Source organism: Prionailurus bengalensis, chromosome C2 (assembly GCF_016509475.1).
Source record: "Prionailurus bengalensis isolate Pbe53 chromosome C2, Fcat_Pben_1.1_paternal_pri, whole genome shotgun sequence".
Taxonomy (NCBI): Eukaryota; Metazoa; Chordata; class Mammalia; order Carnivora; family Felidae; genus Prionailurus; species Prionailurus bengalensis.
Window position 1 is genome coordinate 57693078 of NC_057350.1, and position 10685 is coordinate 57703762.

The following is a 10685-nucleotide window of genomic DNA, read 5'->3' on the forward strand; positions in this document are numbered from 1 at the left end:
CCAAGAGCCAAAGTGTATCATCAACTGGACCTTAAATACCAATATTTGAGAAGGGAGAGGATATTGTAGCTGTGGAAACACAGTGGTCAAATCAGTTTTCAAATAAGAATAGTGAAAAATTCAATATTTTTTTGCAAATATTTACATTATCAGTTTTCCAACTTTTCAGATGTCTGTTGAAATGTCATCTCCTCAGGCAGGACTCATGATGTAACACTGCATGATGTTAACCCTCAACCCTCTTACTCTATTGCCTTACGCAACTTCATTTGTTTTTTTCTTGGAGTATTGTCAGTACCTGACATTACATTATGCAATAATTGAGTGTTTATTTGTTTACTTTCTTGCCCATAATAATATCCATGAGTGCAGAGACATTGTCCAAATATCTCATTCACACTATGTCCTTAGAGCCTAAAACAATGCCTGGCACATAGAACAGACTGGAAAAAAAATTGTTGCATGAATGGATTACCAACAAGCCATTGGATTTGCGTATATCTCTTGTTGTCACAGGGCTGAGAGGGGCTTAGGAGCCAATCAGTGAGCTAGATCCTATCCTGCCATTTCTCACCCCAAACTCAGAGCACCTCAGGGTCACAGACACTGTCTAACATGATCATTTGGAGTTAAGCCCATACTTCATTTTTGTTCTTTTTTATGTGTTCTATATCCCAGGCAGGTGAAAAGGTCCCTTAAAACTCACATCCTAGGGGCGCCTGGGTGGCGCAGTCGGTTAAGCGTCCGACTTCAGCCAGGTCACGATCTCGCGGTCCGTGAGTTCGAGCCCCGAGTCAGGCTCTGGGCTGATGGCTCGGAGCCTGGAGCCTGTTTCCGATTCTGTGTCTCCCTCTCTCTCTGCCCCTCCCCCGTTCATGCTCTGTCTCTCTCTGTCCCAAAAATAAATAAAAAACATTGAAAAAAAAGAACTCACATCCTAGAAAGATTCCCCATTATAGGCTCTCTGGATATTCTTGTAAATAAAATCAGTGAAAAATAATTAAATTTGCATCTCTGGACCAGCAGCCTTGTTTTATTTTCTATCATAAATGTGGCTCCTGGAAAAAAAAATTCATTAGGATTTATGCAGGTCACTACCAAGAAATTTCACACTGAATAAAATTCTTAGATAAAATAAAAAGTCTTCATATAAGCAGGGAGCTGACAAGTCTCTATAAACCTTGGTGCATAGACCCAGACGCAGTATCTGCTGGGTAGATTTGATGAATCACTGCACAAAAAGGTACCCTCTCCTTAGCTTACCTGTGTCCCATCCCTGTGATCCCTCCTCCACTCTGGACAAGCAGGGGTAATTGTCTCAGCCCCAAGACTTCCAAGTAGACCTGAAGGTGAAGAACTTATATGGGTCCCATTAGCATGAGTCTGATGGGGATATCTTGGTCCCATATAATTTAATAATGTGGTAACCTCATAAGAGGGAAGTCCTAGAACAAGTTCTCATAACTCAGCTGAGAATAAAGCAATTAGAAGTAATATGTGCTTATATCATTTCACAGCCACACCTCAAAATGCTACTAACCTGTAATTAACCATAGCTCACCATGCTCAATCATCTCCTCATATTACAGGTGCCAGAAGTTTATAATTCCTTAAGAGATGGCAAAAAAAAAGGAGGACTGATAAGAATCAATTTGTGCTGCAAAGTTAATCTCCTTTTGCAGGTATCACAGGATGCAGGAGGTGGAAGAACTGTAATTAATGAGATGTTAGATCCTGGTCCAATCAAAATGAATAAAGGGAGGTTCTGGAGGTTAAATGATTTTCCCACATTCTGGAAGAAGACAGAGCTAGAATATAGCTGTGTCCCCTAGAGCCCCATTTCAGTATTTTTTCTACAACTACCAATAACATTCTGGATTTGTGTTGTTTAAACATTTTTATGTTTTGCAGAAGAACCCCTTCTTCAACCAAATTCCAACTCAAAGTGTGATGTTAGCAACAGAGAAGTAAGTAGGTGACCTGGTGAGACAATGGGGGAACTACTTTGCTTTTCCTATCCACAGTTGAAGATTGGAAGGAACATCTAAGAAGGGATTGTGAAGTCTTGAAATATGTCTTTAGCGCTCACAATGCCACTGTTCTATTTCCCTTTTCTCTCTTTGGGAGTCTGGCCTGTCCCTGTTCTCATGACGTTAGCCCCTCTGCATGCTCACCCTCTCTTTCATTTGCAGCTGAAGGTAGTCAGTATTACTTTGAATTGAAATTATTCACACTAATACTTATCCAATTGCAGTTCAATTTTCTTTATAAGGCTTTACTTTCTCTTTATTTGTGAGATATAGTCTCCTCTCCCAGTGAACATTTCAAACAATTGGGTTGGATAATTATTTTGGCAAGAGACGTCTGGTCTGGGGGGTGCAGTAGAGCTGTCTAACTAGCTTCAGCTATTGTAGGCATGCATCCCAGGTAGCAATCAAGAGACACTACATAATATTTTTTCAGCTCTCTGTGCCTGTGTTGTAAAGCTCACTCTGCTAGTTACTTCCTATGCAACCTTAAGTAAATTGCTTAACTTCTCATAGTATCAATTCTCTAGTCTGCCAATTAGGTTTAAGAATTCTCCCTCAGGGGCACCTGGCTGGCTTAGTCAGTAGAGTATTTGACTCCTGATCTCAGGGTCATGAGTTCACCTCCCACGTTGGGTACAGAGTTTACTAAAACTAAAATAAAATTACATGCAAAAGAAGAACAAGAACAAGAACAAGAAGAAGAACAAGAACAAGAAGAAGAACAAGAACAAGAACAAGAACAAGACATCTTTGGAAGACTGTTAAGAAACATTAAAGATCCTAAGCAGTGTGGTATATCTTGCAATTGTGAGGGCAGCAAACAAACATTGATTCCATTCTCAACTCCCTTCTCCCTTTTGGAAGAGGTTGATTGAGGTGAAATGGACTGTGACTTCTGATGATCTATTCCCAGTAACTGGTGGGAGGGAACAGACCACCAGCTTTTGCAACTGGAATCTATTCTTCCCAAACAAAAGCTCACCCACCCTTTCCAGGCCCTTCCCAGTCTTTGCTCCTGCTCCCCTTTGCCTTCTAGAGCACAGACTGGTTCATTCATTCAATAAATGCATGGCTCTAGTCTTGCTTATGCATGTGTGTGCACACACACACCCACACACACACACACACAAATAAAACACAGGTTCATCAGCCCAAGAAATCTACATTTCAGTTGCGATTTTATATATATACATATATGAGCTATACACTTTTCCTTTAACCACACCTATGTAAGGGTTTCACAGGGGATCAGGGGGTTTGTTGATTAGTAGGAGGTCACAGTAAAACAGTAGAATTATAGCAATAATCACAGATTTGTCTATAAAAGAGGTGGGTGCATATGGTGCATATCATGCTCATCTTAATTTAATAAACAGCAGCATATAGTTCATTCTGTAAAGTGACATTAATTCTCATCTTTTTGTGGTCTAAAACAACTTTTCAGAAGTTAAAAAGAAAACACTACAGTAGATGGAAGCCAGCGACAAATGCAGTAGGATTTCAGTGTCGAGAGTGGCCAAATAAAGCTACAAGTCTTCCTGTCTCAGTCATACATCACTTGAAAAAGTGATGTATCAGTCTCCTATGTAATACCTTCTCCCCTTCCCTGGCTCTGCTTGGTTCCAGAGGAAATATTTTCCAGGCTCTTCTGCCCCCAGGGTTCTGGGAAACTTAGCCAATTGGAAGGCAGTGACCAAGGACTGAAGGACAAGACAAGCAAGCAAGGTGGGGTATTTCTCCTCCTTCCCTGGGTCTTGTGGTGTTTTTGGCAGTGGCTACCATCTCCTCTGTGACATCAGCTCCCGTTGCACAGGCCAACTGTGTTTCAGTTGCTGTGGGACCACAGTCCATCTCCCTCGTCTCACTGGCAGGTGATAGGAGCTTCCTGCTGACACTAACCTCTCTGTTGTCTTGCCATCTGCTTTTTGGATTCCTAGAGATTCTATCACCTGTGTAACCAATTCCTGATATTAAGTTTCTTCAGTTTTAAACATTTACAGTGATAGCTGTGTGCCTGTTTTGACTTTGCCTTGTACATAGGGCTTGATCTCTCGTAAATGCACCATGCATTCAGATGTGCATTGTGTGTGTGTCTACAAGATACTGTGAGCACAGTAGAGACAAAAATTAACTTATATAGGATATCCAACACTAGCTGGCATGCAGTAGGTGTTTAATGTGCATTGCTTGTAAATTAACTGGCTATAGCATTAGGAGAAATAACATAAAAAGTAATTCAAATACGGAAGATTCATAGCAACTATACACATTTCATGAATTAAAAAACGTCTACGCCCTTCACTGTATTATACATATTCACAGTAATATACATTATACATGTGTCAGAACAACAGTGTTCAAAGTTTCATTTGACTAAATATATAAACTATACATAGGTACTCCCCTTGACTCTTCATGAGTTACAGTATATAATCACCTTCTCACTACTTAAATATATGTAAATATTTTTAATATATATTTAAATAAATAAATAAATAAATAAATAAATAAATAAACATATATATTATTTAACATGCAGAAGATCCCTTCTTCTAAAATCCTAACCCTAACTCTAACCCATATCTGAGAGAGTGACTTCTTGAACAGTCGATAAAAAAAGCTGAGACGTTATCCTGGAGAAGACCCCAAACATTTAAGAATTGATAATATTTCCAAAAATGGGGGAGAAGGTAGAGAAAAAAACAGAAGGCCTGATTGAAAAAAATAATACTAATAAAAATTTTGATTCATATTTCGTTTGTAATCAATCAATATTTTTCATGGCATTATATCAACACTCTTCAGAGTTTGTAAAGCAAGTAAGAAAACAAAATTTGTAAAAACAATATCATGATATGGTATTTAATAAGATGCACCATGACTAAAGAGAGTTCACATCATTGGAAGCTGTAAAAACCTGGGAAGCTTCAGGAAGGAAGTGATCTTCACCTGTGTCTTAGAGAATGGCTGGCAGGTTGACCTCTCCCACATGCTATTCTCTCCTTCCCATTCAACTACAGTGTTTCTGCTTTCATCTGCCTGATATGCTGAGCTTTTATATAAGGTTTATTATGTATCTAAGAGCAGGTGGATTCTTTGATCTGTAACATCCCTGTAAAATATAAATACTCTGAGTTATGGACACAAACAAATAGAAAACAAAACTTTGAAATAATTTGCCATGGCAGAAAGTAGGAAACTAAGTTAGAGAAATATTTTTAGCAAAGTGCTTAGAATATTAAATCAGTATTTTTAGGAAGATTAATCAGTGATGTGGTAAGGTAGATGAAAACCATAAATTAGGGGACTATTACAATAATTAACGTGTAAGATAAAAACACACATGACAGTGGTCACCCTGCAATGAAAAGAAGCAATGGGCACTTGAAACCTAGTAAAGAACACATTTTTAAAAAGCAATGTCATCTTGATTTATAATGCAAATAATGCTGACATGTATTAACGTTTTAAACGACATCGAAGTTTCTAGTTGGGATGCCTGGAGAAATTGTCCTATCACTTAGAGAAATTTAAGGCAGAACGAGGAAGAGAGCTAAAGAAATGCTGGACTTGGTGGGTACAAAGTCTGAGATACCAGCAAATATCCCAACCGAAATGTCCAGCAAGATGGGAAATTTCAAGCTTGTAAAACCTTCAAACTGGATTGAGTATTTGCTAAAAGGTACGTTAAACTTAATTGTAGGTGTAGCACGTTCTTGTCCAGCTAACTAGTTTGTCAAATACCTTAGGTGGAAAAAAAAAAGTCACACAAAAATGTCCATTAAAAATGGTTTCTAAAGCACCAATGAGGGGAATGCGTTGATTGGTTCGTATACTTGACAGTAACGAACACTGATTTTGCTCAGCTTCAAGGTGAAGAAATTTAGGATTTCCACAGCAGTAGCCAAGTATAATCTGTTGGCTTCATCCATAATCTTCTACACGATAGTCTCTTTTGGAGAAAATTTACACTTCCTCCTCCGGCTGCCTTTATAAAAGACCGGAGTGCATTGCACTACTTCCCCTTCGGCAGATTTAATTTTATTTTGTAATTAACAATAACTAGTTTGGGAATTATGCAGTGGTGTCTCTTGGTTTTGAATTTTCGTTGAGTCTTTTTATGAAAAATTACAAACTGCTCAGAGGGACTGCTGTAGTTTGTTGCCATGGATAATTGTCTCTAAATAAACTCAGGGTAGTTAACTGGAGATGAACAGATGGAAATAAATTGATGGAAGTTGACTATCGCGCCTCTTGGCTCCTGTTTGTCACCAGCGGCACATCTTTTTATCTTGTCATGCCCGGCATTTTACACACTTGAACTTTACCAATGTCAGCTGGATCCCTCCCCAGAGCCTGCATGATACTGAGCTCCAGGGTAGAGCCCACTACCAACCTGATCAGAGCCACACTAGAGACCATGGCCTAATCACAGTTCTCTAAGCCCTGTAGAAAGGAAGGCTACACATATCGGTATGGCTGCCTAACCTTGGCCATGTTCAACTAACCTCAGCTAGAAATGCAAGCAAGCTCTGTTTAGCATCACCATTTCTTTGCCTTTACTTTACATATGGGGAAAATTAAGCCAGGGGAAGGGAGATGATTCAGCTTAGTGTCCAGTCATTTATTGAACTAATTCCACAATGAGTTATTAAGTGCCAATGATAGGCTACCTACTATTCTGGACACTGGGAAGACCACAGTGACAGGGTACAGGCTCTGCCCAGGTGAAGCCTGGTGGTCAGGAGCTCCCCAGCACCAGGATCACACGCCAGTGACAACAGATGGAACCAAAGAACACCAGCCAAGGCAGCCGCTACTGGATTCCAAGGGGGGTCTGATCCTCCCCTCCTGGGAATATCATTTTAGAATAAAAAACTATAATATTTCGTGTTAATTTTTTTGCTCAATGCACACCAAAACTGAAAGAGTACGTTGTGCAGTTTTGGTCAGTTGATCAGTTTTACAACATCACATGGTTATTTTGTAGCATATTTTGAAAAAGAGAAACAAAGGCAGGTATTTTATAATGGACACGATATTATATAACGCATCAAGATTGTAAGCATTGTAAGTAAAATGTGTTCCATTATGTTAATATATAAAGATCTGTGGCTGGGAGAGGGGCAGTGGCCAGGCACCCACAGGCATCCACCACAGCCACCACCAGGCTCCCAAGAAGGTCCACTCCACCAAGAAGGCAACAAAGGAGGAGGACAAGAGGGAATTCATGCAGTTGTCAGCACCTGCTTCTGCAAAAGTGGAAACGAAGCCAAAAAAGCAGCAGGAAAGGATGAATCTTCAGACAAAAAAGTGCAAACAAAAAGGAAAAGGGGAGCAGAGGGAAAACAGGTGGAAGCGTGAACCACAAAACTAAAAAAGACTTATCTGCAGAAAATGGAGACGCTAAGGAGAGTCCAGCCTCTGATGAAGTAGGAGAGAAAGAAGCCAAGTCTGACTAATGTCATATGCCATGTCATATCAGTGGTCCTTAGCTCAGGAATATTTTTACCAACTGTTTTGTAAATGCAAGTTTTTAGTAGCTCTAGAAACATTTTAAGAAGTAGAGAATCCCACCTCATCCAATTTTTTAAGTGTAAATGCTTCTTTTTTTTTAAGAAGTGAAATAAATCATTTATTTGTTGTTTATTTTGTGGTGCAACCAGAAAAATGTAGGATATTGAACCAGAGGTTTTGATTGTCTTGGGTGTCAGTTTAACATTCCATAGATGGACGTAGTTTTTTATCCTGTAATACAAAGCATACTAAATGACAATTCAGTTGTGCATTTAATATGTCTTCAATATTTTAAGTTATTTTTATTCCTGTGTTATTTTTGGTAGATTGTTCCCTAAAAAAACCTACTCCTTGATCTTGGTTCTTCTTGTCAGAATTTTGTGCACCCTGTAACATCTTTGGTTGGTGCTTGCTTTTCCTAGTAACTTTGTTAATGTGCTGGGATAGGTTGAAAATTTGAATATGTGATGTACATGATACTAAACTGTGAATTAGTGGGACTTATAATATCACAACGTATCAACACTTGAAGGTATTGGTACTTAATATCCTGTCAAGGAAGACTTGCCTCCAAATTTTAAGTTAGAAAGTCACAAAGAGAGGCATCTGGATGGCTCAGTCAGTTGAGCATCCGACTCTTGCTTTCGGCTCAGATCATGATCCCAAGGTCCTGAGATCAGGCCCTGAGTCAGCTCCTTGCTGAGCATGGAAACTGCTTAACATCCTCTCTCTCTCCCTCTCCCTCTCCCCTGTTCATACTCTCTATCTCTCTCTCTCTCTCAAAAATAATAATATATAAATAATAAAAAGTAAAAAGAAAGTGATGAATAACTTTAAAAAGAATCAAAGCTACATGGTTTTTTAGATGTTCAGCACATATGTTAAAAATTATATACAAATTGAAATGTTTGTGTGCTGATCCTCAGAATGACCAATAATATCTCAGTTATGAAAGAAAACAGAAAAAATATGAAATTAGAATGCCTACGAAATTAGCTAATTCAGCCAAGTAAAGATGAAAAGAGATCATCAATACAAGAAGTAATATTAACAAATATGTGGGAGAATGTTCAGATTTGTTAGTTTGTAAAAGTAAATGTAAACTTTGGAATAATTTTAAAGTATTAGCAAATTGGGGGTGTGGGGTGGGGAATGTAACACTGCATGTTTAGGAAGTATTGTATTGTATTGCATTTGTATTGATGGTGGCATTGTAAATATCCTGCCGGCTATACTTTAAAAATCTGGGTGCCTCAGACTCTTGGTTTTGATTTTCAGGTCATGATCTCATGGTTCATGGGACTGAGCTCTGCACTGTCAGTGTGGAGCCTGCTTGGGATTCTCTCTTTCCCTCTCTGTCTCCCCCCCACCGCGCTGGTGCTCGTGCTCTCTCTCTTTCTCTCTCTCTCAAAATAAATAAATTAATGTTAAAAAAATAAAATAAAAATATATGTGGAATCTGATAACTTCCTATAAGCATCTCAGCTACACCATGGTCCAAGGCACTGTCATCTTACCTGCATAATTGTAAAGCTTCCTAACTGGTCTCCCTGCCTTTATTCTTACCCTGTCAGACGCATTCTGCGAACAAGTCAATCCATATCATTTCTCTGTTTAAAACTCTCCAATAGCTCCCTATTTCATCTAAAGTGAAAGAAAGTCAGAGGCCGTACTGAATTCGTCCAAGCCTTATAAGATCTGGACTCTGTTACCTGTCTGATCTCTTCTCCCACTGTTCCATTCACGCGGACTGCTTGCTCTTCCTGGGACCACAGCTATGCTAGGCATGTTTCTGCCCCACGGCCAGATATCCCAGACTTTTCTCTCACCTTTTCAAGTCTTTGTTCAAATGTCACCTTCTCATCAGGCCTCTTAAACCATCCTACTATGACATCTGCCACCCTCTGTATTGTCCAGCCTCTTCCCTGCTTTATTTTTCTCCAATGCACTCAACACTTTCAAGCTTACAACATAATTCACTCATTTATTTCCTGTGTTCTTTCACCAGGATATAAGGTCCATGAGGGCAGGAATTTCCATCTGTTGATGCCTATATTTCATTGCCTAGAATAGTGCCTGGGATATAGTAGGCACCCAATAAATATTTAGTAAGCAATATGATAAGCCATTTATCTTAGCATTATTTAAAAGAGCAAAATAGGGGCGCCTGGGTGGCTCAGTCGGTTAAGCGGCCGACTTCGGCTCAGGTCATGATCTCGCGGTCTGTGAGTTCGAGCCCCGCGACGGGCTCTGTGCTGACCGCTCAGAGCCTGGATCCTGTTTCAGATTCTGTGTCTCCCTCTCTCTCTGCCCCTCCCCTGTTCATGTTCTGTCTCTCTCTCTCTGTCTCAAAAATAAATAAACGTTAAAAAAAATTTAAAAAAAAAAAGAAGCAGCCAAACTGTTTAAAAAAATAACAATAATAAAAAATAAATAAAATGCATGCCATAAATAAAATCCCCGGTAGCCCTATCTGTCACCTTAACTATTCACACAGGAGCTCCTGGGTGGCTCAGTCAGTTAAGCGGCCCACTTTGGCTCAGGTCATGATCTCACGGTCCGTGAGTTCGAGCCCCGCATCGGGCTCTGTGCTGACAGCTCAGAGCCGGGAGCTTGTTTCAGATTCTGTGTCTCCCTCTCTCTGACCCTCCCCCGTTCATGCTCTGTCTCTCGCTGTCTCAAAAATAAACGTTAAAAAAAATTTTTTTTAAATAAATAAAATAAATAAATAAAAGACCAAAATAGCGGAAATCATTTACATGTTCAACAAAGGAATAGCTAAATGAATAATGATACTTTTCAATAGAATACCATATGCCCATTATGATAATTATATTAACTGCATCATCTGTATAAATGTTTACAATAAAATAATTTTAAAAGTAGAAAACAAGCAATCAGGACAACTAAATCAAATTGCATGTGAATATGGAATGAAAAAAATAAAAATGCTTTGTTAGAATTATGGATACAGTTTGGGTGTTTAAAAAAATGATGCTTAATGTCTTTGTGACCATAAAAATTTTTTAAATGAAATTGAGCTATATTGGAATACTGAAAACTGAACTAGAGTTATATTTTTAGCCAGTTGGATTCATTGTTACTTTGTGGAATTTAAGATAATAAAAAAATTGGGGC

The 10685-nt window shown here is 39.0% G+C and overlaps 1 pseudogene; it reads left to right on the forward strand.

Annotated features, from left to right (window-relative positions):
- Nucleotides 1-5645: 5645 nt before the first annotated feature.
- Nucleotides 5646-7492, forward strand: LOC122490977 (annotated as a pseudogene).
- The last annotated feature ends 3193 nt before the right edge of the window (nucleotides 7493-10685 follow it).